Source organism: Anopheles funestus (genome assembly GCF_943734845.2).
Source record: "Anopheles funestus chromosome X unlocalized genomic scaffold, idAnoFuneDA-416_04 X_unloc_6, whole genome shotgun sequence".
Lineage (NCBI taxonomy): Eukaryota > Metazoa > Arthropoda > Insecta > Diptera > Culicidae > Anopheles > Anopheles funestus.
This window is the reverse complement of record NW_026045187.1, coordinates 52,382-76,936: the sequence shown is the minus strand read 5'-3', so window position 1 is coordinate 76,936 and position 24,555 is coordinate 52,382. Positions and strand designations below refer to the sequence as shown.

General features: G+C 37.9%; 1 long non-coding RNA gene across 4 annotated transcripts in view; it reads right to left on the bottom strand.

The window, feature by feature from the left end:
- Nucleotides 1-213: 213 nt before the first annotated feature.
- The window catches only part of LOC125773875 (uncharacterized), a 76,681-nt gene continuing 52,339 nt past the window's right edge, over nucleotides 214-24,555 (bottom strand). For 2 of the 4 annotated variants that reach the window (XR_007420437.1, XR_007420435.1), the window contains 2 exons: nucleotides 14,224-15,143; nucleotides 214-1,333 (listed from right to left, as the gene is read on the bottom strand). This is a non-coding gene — a long non-coding RNA (uncharacterized LOC125773875). The remainder of the gene's footprint in view (nucleotides 1,334-14,223; nucleotides 15,144-24,555) is intronic. The other 2 variants (XR_007420436.1, XR_007420438.1) reach the window with 2 other exon arrangements.

The following is a 24,555-nucleotide window of genomic DNA, read 5'->3' as shown; positions in this document are numbered from 1 at the left end:
CTTAAAATTTTCTCGGTTTTTCCAAAAAAAATTTCTCATTTTGCCACTTTGGATGCTTATAACTCGGTAAGTTTCCAATGGATCTTCAATTGTAACACAGATATGGATAGATCTTCTCATAAGCTACAAAAAGTTATTCTACGCCGATGCGCTAAGTTGTGTGTGTCAAATGTTTTTCGAGATACAAAGACTTAAAATTTTCTCGGTTTTTCCAAAAAAAATTTCTCATTTTGCCACTTTGGATGCTTATAACTCGGTCAGTTTCCAATGGATCTTCAATTGTAACACAGATATGGATAGATCTTTTCATAAGCTACCAAAAGTTATTCTACGCCGATGTGCTAAGTTGTCTGTGTCAAATGTTATTCGAGATACAAAGACTTAAAATTTTCTTGGTTTTTCAAACAAAAATTTCTCATTTTGCCACTTTGGATGCTTATAACTCGGTCAGTTTCCAATGGATCTTCAATTGTAACACAGATTTGGATAGATCTGCTCATTAGCTACCATAAGTTGTTCAACGTCGATGTGCTCAGATGTCTGTGGAAAAAGTTATTCGAAAAAGTAACTTCTAATTCATTGAATGGCTTATACGAATTGGCTACCTTCAGGCTGTTTTCTCGCGGTTCGCATTTCAACTTCTCTTTTTTGCCCATATCTCAGTCATTTATCAACCGATTTTGGATTTTTTTTTGTGATTTGGATAGATCTCAATGAATGCAAGCTAAAAGTGTACACGGCCATGTGCTCCGATGTCGGACAAAAAAGTTATTCGCGACCTAAGCTTTTTCTGACACCTGCCGTAACTCGGTCAGTTTCCAATGGATCTTCAATTGTAACACAGATATGGATAGATCTTCTCATAAGCTACCAAAAGTTATTCTACGCCGATGTGCTAAGTTGTCCGTGTCAAATGTTATTCGAAAAAGTAACTTCTAATTCATTGAATGGCTTATACGAATTGCCTACCTTCAGGCTGATTTCTCGCGGTTCGCATTTCAACTTCTCTTTTTTGCCCATATCTCAGTCATTTATCAACCGATTTCGGATTTTCTTTGTGATTTGGATAGATCTCAATGAATGCAAGCTAAAAGTCTTACACGACCATGTGCTCCGATGTCGGACAAAAAAGTTATTCGCGACCTAAGCTTTTTCTGTCACCTGCCATAACTCGGTCAGTTTCCAATGGATCTTCAATTGTAACACAGATATGGATAGATCTTCTCATAAGCTACCAAAAGTTATTCTACGCCGATGTGCTAAGTTGTCCGTGTCAAATGTTATTCGAAAAAGTAACTTCTAATTCATTGAATGGCTTATACGAATTGCCTACCTTCAGGCTGATTTCTCGCGGTTCGCATTTCAACTTCTCTTTTTTGCCCATATCTCAGTCATTTATCAACCGATTTTTGATTTTCTTTGTGATTTGGATAGATCTCAATGAATGCAAGCTAAAAGTCTTACACGACCATGTGCTCCGATGTCGGACAAAAAAGTTATTCGCGACCTAAGCTTTTTCTGTCACCTGCCATAACTCGGTCAGTTTCCAATGGATCTTCAATTGTAACAGAGATTTGGATAGATCCGTTCATTAGCTACCATAAGTTGTTTTACGTCGATGTGCTCAGATGTATTTCAATTTGTCCATCAATTCGTTCTTTTGAAGAAGGGCACTGAACAGATTATTTTTCGGATATAAAAATACCTGTGCATAACATTTTCAACCACCTGTTCCAATGCAGGTAAAAACATTGGAAATAGTAAAAAATGTTGTGGCAAACAGAGAGGAACATTGTTTGCGGCCAATAGCATCGCACACATTCTCGCACACATTCTACATACGCGGATGTAGCTGATGGTTTTGGTCAAAGTTAGTAGAAACTAGATGTTTGTGACCAAAGTTGATGGTTTTGGTCAAAGTTAGTAGAAACTAGATGTTTGTAGCCAAAGTTGGTGTTTTTGGTCAAAGTTGGTAGAAAATGGATGTTTGTAGCCAAAGTTGGTGTTTTTGGTCAAAGTTAGTAGAAAATGGATGTTTGTAGCCAAAGTTGGTGTTTTTGGTCAAAGTTGGTAGAAACTAGATGTTTGTAGCCAAAGTTGGTGTTTTTGGTCAAAGTTGGTAGAAACTAGATGTTTGTAGCCAAAGTTGGTGTTTTTGGTTAAAGTTGGTAGAAACTAGATGTTTGTAGCCAAAGTTGGTGTTTTTGGTCAAAGTTGGTAGAAACAAGATGTTTGTAGCCAAAGTTGGTGTTTTTGGTCAAAGTTAGTAGAAAATGGATATTTGTAGCCAAAGTTGGTGTTTTTGGTCAAAGTTGGTAGAAAATGGATGTTTGTAGCCAAAGTTGGTGTTTTTGGTTAAAGTTGGTAGAAACTAGATGTTTGTAGCCAAAGTTGGTGTTTTTGGTCAAAGTTGGTAGAAACAAGATGTATGTAGCCAAAGTTGGTGTTTTTGGTCAAAGTTGGTAGAAACTAGATGTTTGTAGCCAAAGTTGGTGTTTTTGGTCAAAGTTGGTAGAAAATGGATGTTTGTAGCCAAAGTTGGTGGTTTTGGTCAAAGTTGGTAGGAAATGGATGTTTGTAGCCAAACTTGGTGTTTTTGGTTAAAGTTGGTAGAAACTAGATGTTTGTAGCCAAAGTTGGTGTTTTTGGTCAAAGTTGGTAGAAACTAGATGTTTGTAGCCAAAGTTGGTGTTTTTGGTCAAAGTTGGTAGAAACTAGATGTTTGTAGCCAAAGTTGGTGTTTTTGGTCAAAGTTGGTAGAAACTAGATGTTTGTAGCCAAAGTTGGTGTTTTTAGTCAAAGTTGGTAGAAACTAGATGATTGTAGCCAAAGTTGGTGTTTTTGGTCAAAGTTAGTAGAAACTAGATGTTTGTAGCCAAAGTTGGTGTTTTTGGTCAAAGTTGGTAGAAACTAGATGTTTGTAGCCAAAGTTGGTGTTTTTGGTCAAAGTTGGTAGAAAATGGATGTTTGTAGCCAAAGTTGGTGTTTTTGGTCAAAGTTGGTAGAAACTAGATGATTGTAGCCAAAGTTGGTGTTTTTGGTCAAAGTTAGTAGAAACTAGATGTTTGTAGCCAAAGTTGGTGTTTTTGGTCAAAGTTGGTAGAAAATGGATGTTTGTAGCCAAAGTTGGTGTTTTTGGTCAAAGTTGGTAGAAACTAGATGTTTGTAGCCAAAGTTGGTGTTTTTGGTCAAAGTTGGTAGAAACTAGATGTTTGTAGCCAAAGTTGGTGTTTTTGGTCAAAGTTGGTAGAAACTAGATGATTGTAGCCAAAGTTGGTGTTTTTGGTCAAAGTTAGTAGAAACTAGATGTTTGTAACCAAAGTTGGTGTTTTTGGTCAAAGTTGGTAGAAAATGGATGTTTGTAGCCAAAGTTGGTGTTTTTGGTCAAAGTTAGTAGAAAATGGATGTTTGTAGCCAAAGTTGGTGTTTTTGGTCAAAGTTGATAGAAAATGGATGTTTGTAGCCAAAGTTGATGTTTTTGGTCAAAGTTAGTAGAAACTAGATGTTTGTAGCCAAAGTTGGTAGAAACTAGATGTTTGTAGCCAAAATTGATGGTTTTCATCAATGTTGGTAGAAACTAGATGTTTGTAGTCAAAATTGATGGTTTTCATCAATGTTGGTAGAAACTAGATGTATGTAGTCAAAATTGATGGTTTTGGTCAAAGTTGGTAGAAACTAGATGTTTGTAGTCAAAATTGATGGTTTTCATCAACGTTGGTAGAAACTAGATGTATGTAGTTAAAATTGATGGTTTTCATCAATGTTGGTAGAAACTAGATGTATGTAGTCAAAATTGATGGTTTTCATCAATGTTGGTAGAAACTAGATGTTTGTAGTCAAAATTGATGGTTTTGGTCAAAGTTGGTAGAAACTAGATGTATGTAGCCAAAATTGATGGTTTTCATCAATGTTGGTTAACAATGACACAACACAGTCGAAGTTGGTACAAAACCATCGATTTTGGTCAATGTTGATGATTTTGGTCAAGGTTGGTTAACAATGACACAATACAGTCGAAGTTGGTACAAAACCATCGATTTTGGTCAATGTTGATGATTTTGGTCAATTTTGATGATTTTGTTCAATGTTGGTTGAAAATGACTCAATACAGTCGAAGTTGCTACAAAACCATCGATTTCGGTCAAAGTTGATGTTTTTGGTCAAAGTTGGTGGAAACTCGAAGTTTGTAGTCAAAGTTGATGTTTTTTTTCAATGTTAGTAGAAACGAGATGTTTGTAGTCAAAGTATCTTCTCACATCCTCTATCTTCTCACACCCCCTATCTTCTCACATCCCCTATCTTCTTACATCCCCTATCTTCTTACATCCCCTATCTTCTCACATCCCCTATCTTCTTACATCCCCTATCTTCTTACATCCCCTTATCGTGCGTAGCCCTGTAATCTACCGGGCCCGGAGTTTAAGCTAGTCTTAATATATATTTTCGTTAATGTAACGCTTTTCGGATGAGCCGTTCCCGCGCCTGGGGTTTCAGATCGCTTCATCCCGCTCGAATCGTCACGCTGGGCGTTTACGTTTCCATACTAGCGTTACAAGCCAATCAGAACGCTCAAATCCGGCAAAAAATACGCATATTTACAAACACCGGCAAACGTTTTCCTATCGCTACACGAGGGCCGGTGGTGTCGAACCCGTTCTCCGCTTTGTGCACGTTGCGCGCAAAGCGAGAAACGGGTTTGACGCTTTTTATGAGCATGTATTAGTACGCCGCGGAACGGGCCAATCTTGAGCCAGCGCGCGAGCGCGTGTGCGAGAGTGGGGGAAACCCACCTGGACGAGCTCATTTCAACCTCGACCGTGGTACGGTTCACATCGATACCGCGCTAACGCGGGAAGGAGCGCGCACGATAAAAAAGAGACGGTTGCCGGTGATGTTTATTTTCGGTGGGGTGGGCATACGATCGATCAGCTGTGCGAGTGCGCATGCGCATGCGCGAGAGTGGGGGAAACCCACCTGGACGAGCTCATTTCAACCTCGACCGTGGTACGGTTCACATCGATACCGCGCTAAGGCGGGAAGGAGCGCGCACGATAGAAAAGAGACGGTTGCCGGTGATGTTTATTTTCGGTGGGGGTGGTATACGGTCGATCAGCTGTTGCTGTGCGAGTGCGCATGCGCGAGAGTGGGGGAAACCCACCTGGACGAGCTCATTTCAACCTCGACCGTGGTACGGTTCACATCGATACCGCGCTAAGGCGGGAAGGAGCGCGCACGATAAAAAAGAGACGGTTGCCGGTGATGTTTATTTTCGGTGGGGGTGGTATACGGTCGATCAGCTGTTGCTGTGCGAGTGCGCATGCGCGAGCGCGCGATATTGCTGTGCATGAAATGACATGAAATGAAATCTTATGGAATTAAATTAAATTATATTAAACTTAATTAAATTAAATTAAATTGAAATAAAATAAATTGAATTAAATTCAAATAAATTCAATTATATTCAATTAAATTAAATTAAAATTAAATTTAATAAAAGTATAATTACATTAAATTAAATTCAATTAAATTAAAGTAAATTAAAATAAATTGAAATAAATTAAAATTAATTAAATTAAATTAAATTAAATTTATTGAAATTTAATTACATTGCATTACATTGAATGTAATTAAAAAAGTTTACATTAGGTTTTTAATAAATTAAAAAACAATATAAATTACACTACATTCTTCACATTTCATAACACTTCATTGAATAAATAAATTTAAACAATTATTTCATTTTATGCAATTTAATACACTTCACTATAATTCCAATAATTAATTAAATAAATGAATACATTTATTAACATTTCACATTAAATAATTTCAAACCACCTTCATACATTCTATTTAACCTAACTTATGTGCATTGCAGTGAAATTAATTTCATTTAGTGTAATTAATTTTAAATAAAATAAATATTAATTGCTATTAAAGCGGATATCCGATTTCAGACATACCATTTACAATTCAGCCAACATTTGCCATTCCCTCTCTTCGGTATGGGAACGCTTCGACCAATTAGTGCGCGGGAGAAAACGCGAGCGTGGGGGAAACCCACCTGGACGAGCTCATTTCAACCTCGACCGCGGCACGGTTCACATCGATACCACGCTAAGGCAAACGGAGCGCGCACGATACCAACAGCTGTTGACGGTGTCGCGTTGTGGTGGCATACGTTCGATCAGCTGTTGCGTGCGGTTGCATGCGTGCGTATTTATGCGCGCGCGTTATTGCGGCGCGTTATATTGAATTAAATGAAATGAATTGAAATATACTTCAATTAAATTAAATTAAATTATATTAAATTAAAATAAATTGTTTCATTTTTAATAAAATTAAAATAAATTGTAATAAATTAAATTAAATTATTTTTTTTCTATCCAACTTCATTTCAATCAATTCTACACAATCAATGATCATAACAGCCGACAAAATACGATTTATAACAGTATTAACAAAAAATAAATCAAACCTTTGCTTCCCTTTTCTTCACATCGATACCGCGCTAAGGCAAACGGATCGCGCACGGTACCAACAGCTGTTGACCTTGACGGTGTCGCGTTGTGATGGCATACGTTCGATCAGCTGTTGCGTGCGGTTGTATGCGTGCGTATTTATGCGCGCGCGTTATTGCGGCGCGTGATATTGAATTAAATGAAATTAATTGAAATAAAGTGCAATTAAATTAAATTAAATGCTATTAAATTTAACTAATTTATTTCATTTTTAATAAAATGAAAATAAATTGTAATAAATTAAATTAAATTATTTTTTTTCTAACAAACTTTATTTCAATCAATTCTACACAATCAATGATCATAACAGCCGACCAAAATCCGATTTATATCACTATTAACAAAAAATAAATCAAACCTTTGCTTCCCATTCTTTCACGTCGATACCGCGCTAAGGCAAACGGAGCGCGCACCGTATCAACAGCTGTTGCCGGTGTGTTTTTTTGTGGGTGGGGGTTGTGCCATATGTTCGATGAGCTGTTGCGTGCGGTTGCATGCGTGCGTATTTATGCGCGCGCGTTATTGCGGCGCGTGATATTGAATGAAATGAATTGAAATAAAGTGCAATTAAATTAAATTGAATAAAATAAAATTAAATTAAATTAAATTATTTCGTTTTTAATAAAATTAAAATAAATTGTAATAAATTAAATTAAATTATTTTTTTTCTATCCAACTTCATTTCAATCAATTCTACACAATCAATGATCATAACAGCCGACCAAAATCCGATTTATATCACTATTAACAAAAAATAAATCAAACCTTTGCTTCCCTTTCTTTCACATCGATACCGCGCTAAGGCAAACGGAGCGCGCACCGTATCAACAGCTGTTGCCGGTGTGTGTTTTTGTGGGTGGGGGTTGTGCCATATGTTCGATCAGCTGTTGCGTGCGGTTGCATGCGTGCGTATTTATGCGCGCGCGTTATTGCGGCGCGTGATATTGAATTAAATGAAATGAATTGAAATAAAGTGCAATTAAATTCAATTAAATTCTATTAAATTAAATTAAATTATTTCATTCTTAAGGAAATTAAAATAAATTATAATAAATTAAATTAAATTATTTTTTTTCTATTCAACTTCATTTCAATCAATTCTACACAATCAATGATCATAACACCCGAATAAAATCCGATTTATATCAGTATTAACAAAAAATAAATCAAACCTTTGCTTTCCTTTCTTTCACATCGATACTGCGCTAAGGCAAACGGATCGCGCACCGTATCAACAGCTGTTGCCGGTGTTGTTTTTTTGTGGGTGGGGGTGGGTGGCATACGTTCGATCAGCTGTTGCGTGCGGTTGCATGCGTGCGTATTTATGCGCGCGCGTTATTGCGGCGCGTGGTATTGAATGAAATGAAATGAATTGACATAAAGTGCAATTAAATTACATTCAATTCTATTAAATTAATCTAAATTATTTCATTTTTAATAAAATGAAAATTAATTGTAATAAATTAAATTAAATTATTTTATTTCTAACAAACTTTATTTCAATCAATTCTACACAATCAATGATCATAACAGCCGAATAAAATCCGATTTATATCAGTATTAACAAAAAATAAATCAAACCTTTGCTTTCCTTTTTTTCACATCGATACCGCGCTAAGGCAAACGGAGCGCGCACGGTACCAACAGCTGTTGCCGGTGTTTTTTTTTGTGGGTGGGGGTTGTGCCATATGTTCGATCAGCTGTTGCGTGCGGTTGCATGCGTGCGTATTTATGCGCGCGCGTTATTGCGGCGCGTGATATTGAATGAAATGAATTGAAATAAAGTGCAATTAAATTAAATTGAATAAAATAAAATTAAATTAAATTAAATTATTTCGTTTTTAATAAAATTAAAATAAATTGTAATAAATTAAATTAAATTATTTTTTTTCTAACAAACTTTATTTCAATCAATTCTACACAACCAATGATCATAACAACCGACCAAAATCCGATTTATAACAGTATTAACAAAAAATAAATCAAACCTTTGCTTCCCTTTTTTTCACATCGATACCGCGCTAAGGCAAACGGAGCGCGCACCGTATCAACAGCTGTTGCCGGTGTGTTTTTTTGTGGGTGGGGGTGGTGCCATATGTTCGATTAGCTGTTGCTGTGGGAGTGAGCATGCTTGCGCGCGCGCGATATTGCTGTGCATGAAATGACATGAAATGACATGAAACAACATGAAACGACAAGAAATGACATGAAATGACATGAAATGATATGAAATGATATGAAATGATATGAAATGATATGAAATGATATGAAATGATATGAAATGATATGAAATGATATGAAATGATATGAAATGATATGAAATGATATGAAATGATATGAAATGATATGAAATGAAATGAAATGTTATGGAATTAAATTAAATTAAATTAAAATAAAATAAATTAATTTATCATAAATTAAATTATAATAAATTAAATTAAATTATTTCTTTTCTATCAAACTTTATTTCAACCAATTTTCCACAATCAATGATTATAACAGCCGACCAAAATCCGATTTAAAACAGTACTAACAAAAAATAAATCAAATTTTTTCTTCCCTTTCTTTCGCATGGGAACGATTCGATCAATCAGTGCGAGAGAGCAACAGAGAGTGGTGGAACACCTGAATGGGCTCATTTGATAAAATACAATTTAATGTAATTAAATAAAAAAAAACCGCACGCCCATATTTTGAACGGTTGCCATTACAAACAGTTTTGCACATATTCTTGCAGAAAACTTCACGATTTGTTAAATGTATATTTAATTGTATCACACACTTCCACACATAATAAGTAGAATACTGTAATGAAGATGAAATCAAAATGCAATTTAAAACATTGGCTTAAATTGAATTGCAATTTACGCCGGAAGGTTCCGCGTATGGGTAAAAAAATTTATGTGCACACACAATTGCATATATTATTGTCAACAAACCCAATAAATGACAGTTGAGCCGAAAATATATGCATAATTCGACATTATTACGTTATGAATCTGCGATGACATTTTTACTGACATCACTTTTACTACACACCCAATGCAAATGGCGGTAAAGCTTTCCAAATGGTTCCAATGCATATGGAAAAGCTCTCGCATCACAGAGCTTTTGATGTAAAGCTTTCGTTTGGGTACAATATAAAGCTTTCATTAGGTGTAGCGGACAAGTTCGGCACATTTTCCGCATGGCATTAAAATTGAATTGTATTTTACACCGGAACGTTCCGGTGTACGATATCGTTAATGTGCATGATAATTACACATATTATCACATACCAAGCAAGTGAAGGACGATTGAGCCGATTGGGTCCAAATGTAAGCAATGTGATGAAAGAAATAAACGAATTATATTCCGCTGCGCTTTAATTGTTGTCGGTAGGAATGAAAACTTCTTTCCAGTACATTTAATGTTTTTAAAATCTTATTTTCTCGATTCTTATTTTTTCTTTTATAAAAGATTTTCTCGATTTTTACAAAAAAATCCTCATTTTGTCACTTGCATGCTTATAACTCGGTCAGTTTCCAATGGATCTTCAATTGTAAAACAGATATGGATAGATCTGCTTATAAACTACCAAAAGTTATTCTACGCCGATGTGCTAAGTTGTCTGTGTCAAATGTTATTCGAGATACAAAGACTTAAAATTTTCTCGGTTTTTCAAAAAAAAAAAATTTCTCATTTTGCCACTTTGCATGCTTATAACTCGGTCAGTTTCCAATTGATCTTCAATTGTAACACAGATATGGATAGATCTTCTCATAAGCTTATAAGCTAAAAATGGTGCAAGTTGGACCAAAAACCCGAAAAAGTACCTAGGTAAATGCGATGGTTGTTCGTCGAATAGCTCCGGCCACAGACATGGTAGCGATTAGTGGTGCATGGAAGAAATCTAGCCACAAGTGCCATCTAGCCATGGCCAGAAGAAAGTGTGGCGATATCTTGGATACCGGCGGAGCTATGGGGCAAATACGGGCCAAAAATGGTGCAAGTTGGACCAAAAACCCGACCAAGTGCGCGAGGCGCTTTCGTGAATAGCTCCGGCCACAGACATGGTAGCGATTAGTGATGTATGGAAGAAATCTAGCCACAAGTGCCGTCTAGCCATGGACAGAAAAAAGTGTGGCGATATCTTGGATACCGGCGGAGCTATGGGGCAAATACGGGCCAAAAATGGTGCAAGTTAGACCAAAAACCCGAAAAAGTACCTAGGTAAATGCGATGGTTGTTCGTCGAATAGCTCCGGCCACAGACATGGTAGCGATTAGTGGTGCTTGGAAGAAATCTAGCCACAAGTGCCATCTAGCCATGGCCAGAAGAAAGTGTGGCGATATCTTGGATACCGGCGGAGCTATGGGGCAAATACGGGCCAAAATTGGTGCAAGTTGGACCAAAAACCCGACCAAGTGCGCGAGGCGCTTTCGTGAATAGCTCCGGCCACAGACATGGTAGCGATTAGTGGTGCATGGAAGAAATCTAGCCACAAGTGCCATCTAGCCATGGCCAGAAGAAAGTGTGGCGATATCTTGGATACCGGCGGAGCTATGGGGCAAATACGGGCCAAAAATGGTGCAAGTTGGACCAAAAACCCGACCAAGTGCGCGAGGCGCTTTCGTGAATAGCTCCGGCCACAGACATGGTAGCGATTAGTGGTGCATGGAAGAAATCTAGCCACAAGTGCCGTCTAGCCATGGACAGAAAAAAGTGTGGCGATATCTTGGATACCGGCGGAGCTATGGGGCAAATACGGGCCAAAAATGGTGCAAGTTAGACCAAAAACCCGAAAAAGTACCTAGGTAAATGCGATGGTTGTTCGTCGAATAGCTCCGGCCACAGACATGGTAGCGATTAGTAGTGCATGGAAGAAATCTAGCCACAAGTGCCATCTAGCCATGGCCAGAAGAAAGTGTGGCGATATCTTGGATACCGGCGGAGCTATGGGGCAAATACGGGCCAAAAATGGTGCAAGTTGGACCAAAAACCCGACCAAATGCGCGAGGCGCTTTCGTGAATAGCTCCGGCCACAGACATGGTAGCGATTAGTAGTGCATGGAAGAAATCTAGCCACAAGTGCCATCTAGCCATGGCCAGAAGAAAGTGTGGCGATATCTTGGATACCGGCGGAGCTATGGGGCAAATACGGGCCAAAAATGGTGCAAGTTGGACCAAAAACCCGACCAAGTGCGCGAGGCGCTTTCGTGAATAGCTCCGGCCACAGACATGGTAGCGATTAGTGGTGCATGGAAGAAATCTAGCCACAAGTGCCGTCTAGCCATGGACAGAAAAAAGTGTGGCGATATCTTGGATACCGGCGGAGCTATGGGGCAAATACGGGCCAAAAATGGTGCAAGTTAGACCAAAAACCCGAAAAAGTACCTAGGTAAATGCGATGGTTGTTCGTCGAATAGCTCCGGCCACAGACATGGTAGCGATTAGTAGTGCATGGAAGAAATCTAGCCACAAGTGCCATCTAGCCATGGCCAGAAGAAAGTGTGGCGATATCTTGGATACCGGCGGAGCTATGGGGCAAATACGGGCCAAAAATGGTGCAAGTTAGACCAAAAACCCGACCAAATGCGCGAGGCGCTTTCGTGAATAGCTCCGGCCACAGACATGGTAGCGATTAGTAGTGCATGGAAGAAATCTAGCCACAAGTGCCATCTAGCCATGGCCAGAAGAAAGTGTGGCGATATCTTGGATACCGGCGGAGCTATGGGGCAAATACGGGCCAAAAATGGTGCAAGTTAGACCAAAAACCCGAAAAAGTACCTAGGTAAATGCGATGGTTGTTCGTCGAATAGCTCCGGCCACAGACATGGTAGCGATTAGTGATGTATGGAAGAAATCTAGCCACAAGTGCCGTCTAGCCATGGCCAGAAGAAAGTGTGGCGATATATTGGATACCGGCGGAGCTATGGGGCAAATACGGGCCAAAAATGGTGCAAGTTGGACCAAAAACCCGAGAAAGTACCTAGGTAAATGCGATGGTTGTTCGTCGAATAGCTCCGGCCACAGACATGGTAGCGATTAGTGGTGCATGGAAGAAATCTAGCCACAAGTGCCATCTAGCCATGACCAGAAGAAAGTGTGGCGATATCTTGGATACCGGCGGAGCTATGGGGCAAATACGGGCCAAAAATGGTGCAAGTTGGACCAAAATCCCGACCAAGTGCGCGAGGCGCTTTCGTGAATAGCTCCGGCCACAGACATGGTAGCGATTAGTAGTGCATGGAAGAAATCTAGCCACAAGTGCCATCTAGCTATGGCCAGAAGAAAGTGTGGCGATATCTTGGATACCGGCGGAGCTATGGGGCAAATACGGGCCAAAAATGGTGCAAGTTAGACCAAAAACCCGAAAAAGTACCTAGGTAAATGCGATGGTTGTTCGTCGAATAGCTCCGGCCACAGACATGGTAGCGATTAGTGATGTATGGAAGAAATCTAGCCACAAGTGCCGTCTAGCCATGGCCAGAAAAAAGTGTGGCGATATATTGGATACCGGCGGAGCTATGGGGCAAATACGGGCCAAAAATGGTGCAAGTTGGACCAAAAACCCGAGAAAGTACCTAGGTAAATGCGATGGTTGTTCGTCGAATAGCTCCGGCCACAGACATGGTAGCGATTAGTGGTGCATGGAAGAAATCTAGCCACAAGTGCCATCTAGCCATGACCAGAAGAAAGTGTGGCGATATCTTGGATACCGGCGGAGCTATGGGGCAAATACGGGCCAAAAATGGTGCAAGTTGGACCAAAATCCCGACCAAGTGCGCGAGGCGCTTTCGTGGTGCATGGAAGAAATCTAGCCACAAGTGCCATCTAGCTATGGCCAGAAAAAAGTGTGGCGATATCTTGGATACCGGCGGAGCTATGGGGCAAATACGGGCCAAAAATGGTGCAAGTTGGACCAAAAACCCGACCAAGTGCGCGAGGCGCTTTCGTGAATACTCATTTTGTCACTTTGGATGCTTATAACTCGGTCAGTTTCCAATGGATCTTCAATTGTAACACAGATATGGATAGATCTTCTCATAAGCTACCAAAAGTTATTCTATGCCGATGTGCTAAGTTGTCTGTGTCAAATGTTATTCGAGATACAAAGACTTAAAATTTTCTCGGTTTTTCCAAAAAAAATTTCTCATTTTGCCACTTTGGATGCTTATAACTCGGTAAGTTTCCAATGGATCTTCAATTGTAACACAGATATGGATAGATCTTCTCATAAGCTACAAAAAGTTATTCTACGCCGATGCGCTAAGTTGTGTGTGTCAAATGTTTTTCGAGATACAAAGACTTAAAATTTTCTCGGTTTTTCCAAAAAAAATTTCTCATTTTGCCACTTTGGATGCTTATAACTCGGTCAGTTTCCAATGGATCTTCAATTGTAACACAGATATGGATAGATCTTTTCATAAGCTACCAAAAGTTATTCTACGCCGATGTGCTAAGTTGTTTGTGTCAAATGTTATTCGAGATACAAAGACTTAAATTTTTCTTGGTTTTTCAAACAAAAATTTCTCATTTTGCCACTTTGGATGCTTATAACTCGGTCAGTTTCCAATGGATCTTCAATTGTAACACAGATTTGGATAGATCTGCTCATTAGCTACCATAAGTTGTTCAACGTCGATGTGCTCAGATGTCTGTGGAAAAAGTTATTCGAAAAAGTAACTTCTAATTCATTGAATGGCTTATACGAATTGGCTACCTTCAGGCTGTTTTCTCGCGGTTCGCATTTCAACTTCTCTTTTTTGCCCATATCTCAGTCATTTATCAACCGATTTTGGATTTTTTTTTGTGATTTGGATAGATCTCAATGAATGCAAGCTAAAAGTGTACACGGCCATGTGCTCCGATGTCGGACAAAAAAGTTATTCGCGACCTAAGCTTTTTCTGTCACCTGCCGTAACTCGGTCAGTTTCCAATGGATCTTCAATTGTAACACAGATATGGATAGATCTTCTCATAAGCTACCAAAAGTTATTCTACGCCGATGTGCTAAGTTGTCCGTGTCAAATGTTATTCGAAAAAGTAACTTCTAATTCATTGAATGGCTTATACGAATTGCCTACCTTCAGGCTGATTTCTCGCGGTTCGCATTTCAACTTCTCTTTTTTGCCCATATCTCAGTCATTTATCAACCGATTTCGGATTTTCTTTGTGATTTGGATAGATCTCAATGAATGCAAGCTAAAAGTCTTACACGACCATGTGCTCCGATGTCGGACAAAAAAGTTATTCGCGACCTAAGCTTTTTCTGTCACCTGCCATAACTCGGTCAGTTTCCAATGGATCTTCAATTGTAACACAGATATGGATAGATCTTCTCATAAGCTACCAAAAGTTATTCTACGCCGATGTGCTAAGTTGTCCGTGTCAAATGTTATTCGAAAAAGTAACTTCTAATTCATTGAATGGCTTATACGAATTGCCTACCTTCAGGCTGATTTCTCGCGGTTCGCATTTCAACTTCTCTTTTTTGCCCATATCTCAGTCATTTATCAACCGATTTTGGATTTTCTTTGTGATTTGGATAGATCTCAATGAATGCAAGCTAAAAGTCTTACACGACCATGTGCTCCGATGTCGGACAAAAAAGTTATTCGCGACCTAAGCTTTTTCTGTCACCTGCCATAACTCGGTCAGTTTCCAATGGATCTTCAATTGTAACAGAGATTTGGATAGATCCGTTCATTAGCTACCATAAGTTGTTTTACGTCGATGTGCTCAGATGTATTTCAATTTGTCCATCAATTCGTTCTTTTGAAGAAGGGCACTGAACAGATTATTTTTCGGATATAAAAATACCTGTGCATAACATTTTCAACCACCTGTTCCAATGCAGGTAAAAACATTGGAAATAGTAAAAAATGTTGTGGCAAACAGAGAGGAACATTGTTTGCGGCCAATAGCATCGCACACATTCTCGCACACATTCTACATACGCGGATGTAGCTGATGGTTTTGGTCAAAGTTAGTAGAAACTAGATGTTTGTGACCAAAGTTGATGGTTTTGGTCAATGTTAGTAGAAACTAGATGTTTGTAGCCAAAGTTGGTGTTTTTGGTCAAAGTTGGTAGAAAATGGATGTTTGTAGCCAAAGTTGGTGTTTTTGGTCAAAGTTAGTAGAAAATGGATGTTTGTAGCCAAAGTTGGTGTTTTTGGTCAAAGTTGGTAGAAACTAGATGTTTGTAGCCAAAGTTGGTGTTTTTGGTCAAAGTTGGTAGAAACTAGATGTTTGTAGCCAAAGTTGGTGTTTTTGGTTAAAGTTGGTAGAAACTAGATGTTTGTAGCCAAAGTTGGTGTTTTTGGTCAAAGTTGGTAGAAACAAGATGTTTGTAGCCAAAGTTGGTGTTTTTGGTCAAAGTTAGTAGAAAATGGATGTTTGTAGCCAAAGTTGGTGTTTTTGGTCAAAGTTGGTAGAAAATGGATGTTTGTAGCCAAAGTTGGTGTTTTTGGTTAAAGTTGGTAGAAACTAGATGTTTGTAGCCAAAGTTGGTGTTTTTGGTCAAAGTTAGTAGAAAATGGATGTTTGTAGCCAAAGTTGGTGTTTTTGGTCAAAGTTGGTAGAAAATGGATGTTTGTAGCCAAAGTTGGTGTTTTTGGTCAAAGTTGGTAGAAACTAGATGTTTGTAGCCAAAGTTGGTGTTTTTGGTCAAAGTTGGTAGAAACAAGATGTATGTAGCCAAAGTTGGTGTTTTTGGTCAAAGTTGGTAGAAACTAGATGTTTGTAGCCAAAGTTGGTGTTTTTGGTCAAAGTTGGTAGAAAATGGATGTTTGTAGCCAAAGTTGGTGGTTTTGGTCAAAGTTGGTAGGAAATGGATGTTTGTAGCCAAACTTGGTGTTTTTGGTTAAAGTTGGTAGAAACTAGATGTTTGTAGCCAAAGTTGGTGTTTTTGGTCAAAGTTGGTAGAAACTAGATGTTTGTAGCCAAAGTTGGTGTTTTTGGTCAAAGTTAGTAGAAAATGGATGTTTGTAGCCAAAGTTGGTGTTTTTGGTCAAAGTTGGTAGAAACTAGATGTTTGTAGCCAAAGTTGGTGTTTTTGGTCAAAGTTGGTAGAAACTAGATGTTTGTAGCCAAAGTTGGTGTTTTTGGTTAAAGTTGGTAGAAACTAGATGTTTGTAGCCAAAGTTGGTGTTTTTGGTCAAAGTTGGTAGAAACTAGATGTTTGTAGCCAAAGTTGGTGTTTTTGGTCAAAGTTAGTAGAAAATGGATGTTTGTAGCCAAAGTTGGTGTTTTTGGTCAAAGTTGGTAGAAAATGGATGTTTGTAGCCAAAGTTGGTGTTTTTGGTCAAAGTTAGTAGAAAATGGATGTTTGTAGCCAAAGTTGGTGTTTTTGGTCAAAGTTGGTAGAAAATGGATGTTTGTAGCCAAAGTTGGTGTTTTTGGTCAAAGTTGGTAGAAACTAGATGTTTGTAGCCAAAGTTGGTGTTTTTGGTCAAAGTTGGTAGAAACTAGATGTTTGTAGCCAAAGTTGGTGTTTTTGGTTAAAGTTGGTAGAAACTAGATGTTTGTAGCCAAAGTTGGTGTTTTTGGTCAAAGTTGGTAGAAAATGGATGTTTGTAGCCAAAGTTGGTGTTTTTGGTCAAAGTTGGTAGAAACTAGATGTTTGTAGCCAAAGTTGGTGTTTTTGGTCAAAGTTAGTAGAAAATGGATGTTTGTAGCCAAAGTTGGTGTTTTTGGTCAAAGTTGGTAGAAACTAGATGTTTGTAGCCAAAGTTGGTGTTTTTGGTCAAAGTTGGTAGAAACTAGATGTTTGTAGCCAAAGTTGGTGTTTTTGGTCAAAGTTAGTAGAAACTAGATGTTTGTAGCTAAAGTTGGTGTTTTTGGTCAAAGTTAGTAGAAAATGGATGTTTGTAGCCAAAGTTGGTGTTTTTGGTCAAAGTTGGTAGAAAATGGATGTTTGTAGCCAAAGTTGGTGTTTTTGGTCAAAGTTAGTAGAAAATGGATGTTTGTAGCCAAAGTTGGTGTTTTTGGTCAAAGTTGGTAGAAAATGGATGTTTGTAGCCAAAGTTGGTGTTTTTGGTCAAAGTTGGTAGAAACTAGATGATTGTAGCCAAAGTTGGTGTTTTTGGTCAAAGTTAGTAGAAAATGGATGTTTGTAGCCAAAGTTGGTGTTTTTGGTCAAAGTTGGTAGAAACTAGATGTTTGTAGCCAAAGTTGGTGTTTTTGGTCAAAGTTGGTAGAAAATGGATGTTTGTAGCCAAAGTTTATGTTTTTGGTCAAAGTTGGTAGAAAATGGATGTTTATAGCCAAAGTTGGTGTTTTTGGTCAAAGTTGGTAGAAACTAGATGTTTGTCAAAGTTGGTGTTTTTGGTCAAAGTTGGTAGAAACTAGATGTTTGTAGCCAAAGTTGGTGTTTTTGGTCAAAGTTGGTAGAAACAAGATGTTTGTAGCCAAAGTTGGTGTTTTTGGTCAAAGTTGGTAGAAACTAGATGTTTGTAGCCAAAGTTGGTGTTTTTGGTCAAAGTTGGTAGAAAATGGATGTTTGTAGCCAAAGTTGGTGTTTTTGGTCAAAGTTGGTAGAAACTAGATGTTTGTAGCCAAAGTTGGTGTTTTTGGTTAAAGTTGGTAGAAACTAGATGTTTGTAGCCAAAGTTGGTGTTTTTGGTCAAAGTTGGTAGAAAATGGATGTTTGTAGCCAAAGTTGGTGTTTTTGGTCAAAGTTGGTAGAAACTAGATGATTGTAGCCAAAGTTGGTGTTTTTGGTCAAAGTTAGTAGAAACTAGATGTTTGTAGCCAAAGTTGGTGTTTTTGGTCAAAGTTGGTAGAAACTAGATGTTTGTAGCCAAAGTTGGTGTTTTTGGTCAAAGTTGGTAGAAAATGGATGTTTGTAGCCAAAGTTGGTGTTTTTGGTCAAAGTTGGTAGAAAATGGATGTTTGTAGCCAAAGTTGGTGTTTTTGGTCAAAGTTGGTAGAAAATGGATGTTTGTAGCCAAAGTTGGTGTTTTTGGTCAAAGTTAGTAGAAAATGGATGTTTGTAGCCAAAGTTGGTGTTTTTGGTCAAAGTTAGTAGAAACTAGATGTTTGTAGCTAAAGTTGGTGTTTTTGGTCAAAGTTGGTAGAAACTAGATGTTTGTAGCCAAAGTTGGTGTTTTTGGTCAAAGTTGGTAGAAACTAGATGTTTGTAGCCAAAGTTGGTGTTTTTGGTCAAAGTTGGTAGAAACTAGATGTTTGTAGCCAAAGTTGGTGTTTTTGGTCAAAGTTGGTAGAAACTAGATGTTTGTAGCCAAAGTTGGTGTTTTTGGTCAAAGTTGGTAGAAACTAGATGTTTGTAGCCAAAGTTGGTGTTTTTGGTCAAAGTTGGTAGAAACTAGATGTTTGTAGCCAAAGTTGGTGTTTTTAGTCAAAGTTGGTAGAAACTAGATGATTGTAGCCAAAGTTGGTGTTTTTGGTCAAAGTTAGTAGAAACTAGATGTTTGTAGCCAAAGTTGGTGTTTTTGGTCAAAGTTGGTAGAAACTAGATGTTTGTAGCCAAAGTTGGTGTTTTTGGTCAAAGTTGGTAGAAAATGGATGTTTGTAGCCAAAGTTGGTGTTTTTGGTCAAAGTTGGTAGAAACTAGATGATTGTAGCCAAAGTTGGTGTTTTTGGTCAAAGTTAGTAGAAACTAGATGTTTGTAGCCAAAGTTGGTGTTTTTGGTCAAAGTTGGTAGAAAATGGATGTTTGTAGCCAAAGTTGGTGTTTTTGGTCAAAGTTGGTAGAAACTAGATGTTTGTAGCCAAAGTTGGTGTTTTTGGTCAAAGTTGGTAGAAACTAGATGTTTGTTTCCAAAGTTGGTGTTTTTGGTCAAAGTTGGTAGAAACTAGATGTTTGTAGCCAAAGTTGGTGTTTTTGGTCAAAGTTGGTAGAAACTAGATGTTTGTAGCCAAAGTTGGTGTTTTTGGTCAAAGTTGGTAGAAACTAGATGTTTGTAGCCAAAGTTGGTGTTTTTAGTCAAAGTTGGTAGAAACTAGATGTATGTAGCCAAAGTTGGTGTTTTTGGTCAAAGTTAGTAGAAAATGGATGTTTGTAGCCAAAGTTGGTGTTTTTGGTCAAAGTTGGTAGAAACTAGATGTTTGTAGCCAAAGTTGGTGTTTTTGGTCAAAGTTAGTAGAAACTAGATGTTTGTAACCAAAGTTGGTGTTTTTGGTCAAAGTTGGTAGAAAATGGATGTTTGTAGCCAAAGTTGGTGTTTTTGGTCAAAGTTAGTAGAAAATGGATGTTTGTAGCCAAAGTTGGTGTTTTTGGTCAAAGTTGGTAGAAAATGGATGTTTGTTGCCAAAGTTGATGTTTTTGGTCAAAGTTAGTAGAAACTAGATGTTTGTAGCCAAAGTTGGTAGAAACTAGATGTTTGTAGCCAAAATTGATGGTTTTCATCAATGTTGGTAGAAACTAGTTAGTTTTGGTTGTAATTGATGGTTTTCATCAATGTTGGTAGAAACTAGATGTATGTAGTCAAAATTGATGGTTTTGGTCAAAGTTGGTAGAAACTAGATGTTTGTAGTCAAAATTGATGGTTTTCATCAACGTTGGTAGAAACTAGATGTATGTAGTTAAAATTGATGGTTTTCATCAATGTTGGTAGAAACTAGATGTATGTAGTCAAAATTGATGGTTTTCATCAATGTTGGTAGAAACTAGATGTTTGTAGTCAAAATTGATGGTTTTGGTCAAAGTTGGTAGAAACTAGATGTATGTAGCCAAAATTGATGGTTTTCATCAATGTTGGTTAACAATGACACAACACAGTCGAAGTTGGTACAAAACCATCGATTTTGGTCAATGTTGATGATTTTGGTCAAAGTTGGTTAACAATGACACAATACAGTCGAAGTTGGTACAAAACCATCGATTTTGGTCAATGTTGATGATTTCGGTCAATTTTGATGATTTTGGTCAATGTTGGTTGAAAATGACTCAATACAGTCGAAGTTGCTACAAAACCATCGATTTCGGTCAAAGTTGATGTTTTTGGTCAAAGTTGGTGGAAACTCGAAGTTTGTAGTCAAAGTTGATGTTTTTGGTCAATGTTAGTAGAAACGAGATGTTTGTAGTCAAAGTATCTTCTTACACCCCCTATCTTCTCACACCCCCTATCTTCTCACATCCCCTATCTTCTTACATCCCCTATCTTCTTACATCCCCTATCTTCTCACATCCCCTATCTTCTTACATCCCCTATCTTCTTACATCCCCTTATCGTGCGTAGCCCTGTAATCTACCGGGCCTGGAGTTTAAGCTAGTCTTAATATATATTTTCGTTAATGTAACGCTTTTCGGATGAGCCGTTCCCGCGCCTGGGGTTTCAGATCGCTTCATCCCGCTCGAATCGTCACGCTGGGCGTTTACGTTTCCATACTAGCGTTACAAGCCAATCAGAACGCTCAAATCCGGCAAAAAATGAGCATATTTACAAACACCGGCAAACGTTTTCCTATCGCTACACGAGGGCCGGTGGTGTCGAACCCGTTCTCCGCTTTGTGCACGTTGCGCGCAAAGCGAGAAACGGGTTTGACGCTTTTTATGAGCATGTATTAGTACGCCGCGGAACGGGCCAATCTTGAGCCAGCGCGCGAGCGCGTGCGCGAGAGTGGGGGAAACCCACCTGGACGAGCTCATTTCAACCTCGACCGTGGTACGGTTCACATCGATACCGCGCTAACGCGGGAAGGAGCGCGCACGATAAAAAAGAGACGGTTGCCGGTGATGTTTATTTTCGGTGGGGTGGGCATACGATCGATCAGCTGTGCGAGTGCGCATGCGCATGCGCGAGAGTGGGGGAAACCCACCTGGACGAGCTCATTTCAACCTCGACCGTGGTACGGTTCACATCGATACCGCGCTAAGGCGGGAAGGAGCGCGCACGATAGAAAAGAGACGGTTGCCGGTGATGTTTATTTTCGGTGGGGGTGGTATACGGTCGATCAGCTGTTGCTGTGCGAGTGCGCATGCGCGAGAGTGGGGGAAACCCACCTGGACGAGCTCATTTCAACCTCGACCGTGGTACGGTTCACATCGATACCGCGCTAAGGCGGGAAGGAGCGCGCACGATAAAAAAGAGACGGTTGCCGGTGATGTTTATTTTCGGTGGGGGTGGTATACGGTCGATCAGCTGTTGCTGTGCGAGTGCGCATGCGCGAGCGCGCGATATTGCTGTGCATGAAATGACATGAAATGAAATCTTATGGAATTAAATTAAATTATATTAAACTTAATTAAATTAAATTAAATTGAAATAAAATAAATTGAATTAAATTCAAATAAATTCAATTATATTCAATTAAATTAAATTAAAATTAAATTTAATAAAAGTATAATTACATTAAATTAAATTCAATTAAATTAAAGTAAATTAAAATAAATTGAAATAAATTAAAATTAATTAAATTAAATTAAATTAAATTTATTGAAATTTAATTACATTGCATTACATTGAATGTAATTAAAAAAGTTTACATTAGGTTTTTAATAAATTAAAAAACAATATAAATTACACTACATTCTTCACTTTTCATAACACTTCATTGAATAAATAAATTTAAACAATTATTTCATTTTATGCAATTTAATACACTTCACTATAATTCCAATAATTAATTAAATAAATGAATACATTTATTAACATTTCACATTAAATAATTTCAAACCACCTTCATACATTCTATTTAACCTAACTTATGTGCATTGCAGTGAAATTAATTTCATTTAGTGTAATTAATTTTAAATAAAATAAATATTAATTGCTATTAAAGCGGATATCCGATTTCAGACATACCATTTACAATTCAGCCAACATTTGCCATTCCCTCTCTTCGGTATGGGAACGCTTCGACCAATTAGTGCGCGGGAGAAAACGCGAGCGTGGGGGAAACCCACCTGGACGAGCTCATTTCAACCTCGACCGCGGCACGGTTCACATCGATACCACGCTAAGGCAAACGGAGCGCGCACGATACCAACAGCTGTTGACGGTGTCGCGTTGTGGTGGCATACGTTCGATCAGCTGTTGCGTGCGGTTGCATGCGTGCGTATTTATGCGCGCGCGTTATTGCGGCGCGTTATATTGAATTAAATGAAATGAATTGAAATATACTTCAATTAAATTAAATTAAATTATATTAAATTAAAATAAATTGTTTCATTTTTAATAAAATTAAAATAAATTGTAATAAATTAAATTAAATTATTTTTTTTCTATCCAACTTCATTTCAATCAATTCTACACAATCAATGATCATAACAGCCGACAAAATACGATTTATAACAGTATTAACAAAAAATAAATCAAACCTTTGCTTCCCTTTTTTTCACATCGATACCGCGCTAAGGCAAACGGATCGCGCACGGTACCAACAGCTGTTGACCTTGACGGTGTCGCGTTGTGATGGCATACGTTCGATCAGCTGTTGCGTGCGGTTGTATGCGTGCGTATTTATGCGCGCGCGTTATTGCGGCGCGTGATATTGAATTAAATGAAATTAATTGAAATAAAGTGCAATTAAATTAAATTAAATGCTATTAAATTTAACTAATTTATTTCATTTTTAATAAAATGAAAATAAATTGTAATAAATTAAATTAAATTATTTTTTTTCTAACAAACTTTATTTCAATCAATTCTACACAATCAATGATCATAACAGCCGACCAAAATCCGATTTATATCACTATTAACAAAAAATAAATCAAACCTTTGCTTCCCATTCTTTCACGTCGATACCGCGCTAAGGCAAACGGAGCGCGCACCGTATCAACAGCTGTTGCCGGTGTGTTTTTTTGTGGGTGGGGGTTGTGCCATATGTTCGATGAGCTGTTGCGTGCGGTTGCATGCGTGCGTATTTATGCGCGCGCGTTATTGCGGCGCGTGATATTGAATGAAATGAATTGAAATAAAGTGCAATTAAATTAAATTGAATAAAATAAAATTAAATTAAATTAAATTATTTCGTTTTTAATAAAATTAAAATAAATTGTAATAAATTAAATTAAATTATTTTTTTTCTATCCAACTTCATTTCAATCAATTCTACACAATCAATGATCATAACAGCCGACCAAAATCCGATTTATATCACTATTAACAAAAAATAAATCAAACCTTTGCTTCCCTTTCTTTCACATCGATACCGCGCTAAGGCAAACGGAGCGCGCACCGTATCAACAGCTGTTGCCGGTGTGTGTTTTTGTGGGTGGGGGTTGTGCCATATGTTCGATCAGCTGTTGCGTGCGGTTGCATGCGTGCGTATTTATGCGCGCGCGTTATTGCGGCGCGTGATATTGAATTAAATGAAATGAATTGAAATATAGTGCAATTAAATTAAATTAAATTCTATTAAATTAAATTAAATTATTTCATTCTTAAGGAAATTAAAATAAATTATAATAAATTAAATTAAATTATTTTTTTTCTATTCAACTTCATTTCAATCAATTCTACACAATCAATGATCATAACACCCGAATAAAATCCGATTTATATCAGTATTAACAAAAAATAAATCAAACCTTTGCTTTCCTTTCTTTCACATCGATACTGCGCTAAGGCAAACGGATCGCGCACCGTATCAACAGCTGTTGCCGGTGTTGTTTTTTTGTGGGTGGGGGTGGGTGGCATACGTTCGATCAGCTGTTGCGTGCGGTTGCATGCGTGCGTATTTATGCGCGCGCGTTATTGCGGCGCGTGGTATTGAATGAAATGAAATGAATTGACATAAAGTGCAATTAAATTACATTCAATTCTATTAAATTAATCTAAATTATTTCATTTTTAATAAAATGAAAATTAATTGTAATAAATTAAATTAAATTATTTTATTTCTAACAAACTTTATTTCAATCAATTCTACACAACCAATGATCATAACAACCGACCAAAATCCGATTTATAACAGTATTAACAAAAAATAAATCAAACCTTTGCTTCCCTTTTTTTCACATCGATACCGCGCTAAGGCAAACGGAGCGCGCACCGTATCAACAGCTGTTGCCGGTGTGTTTTTTTGTGGGTGGGGGTGGTGCCATATGTTCGATTAGCTGTTGCTGTGGGAGTGAGCATGCTTG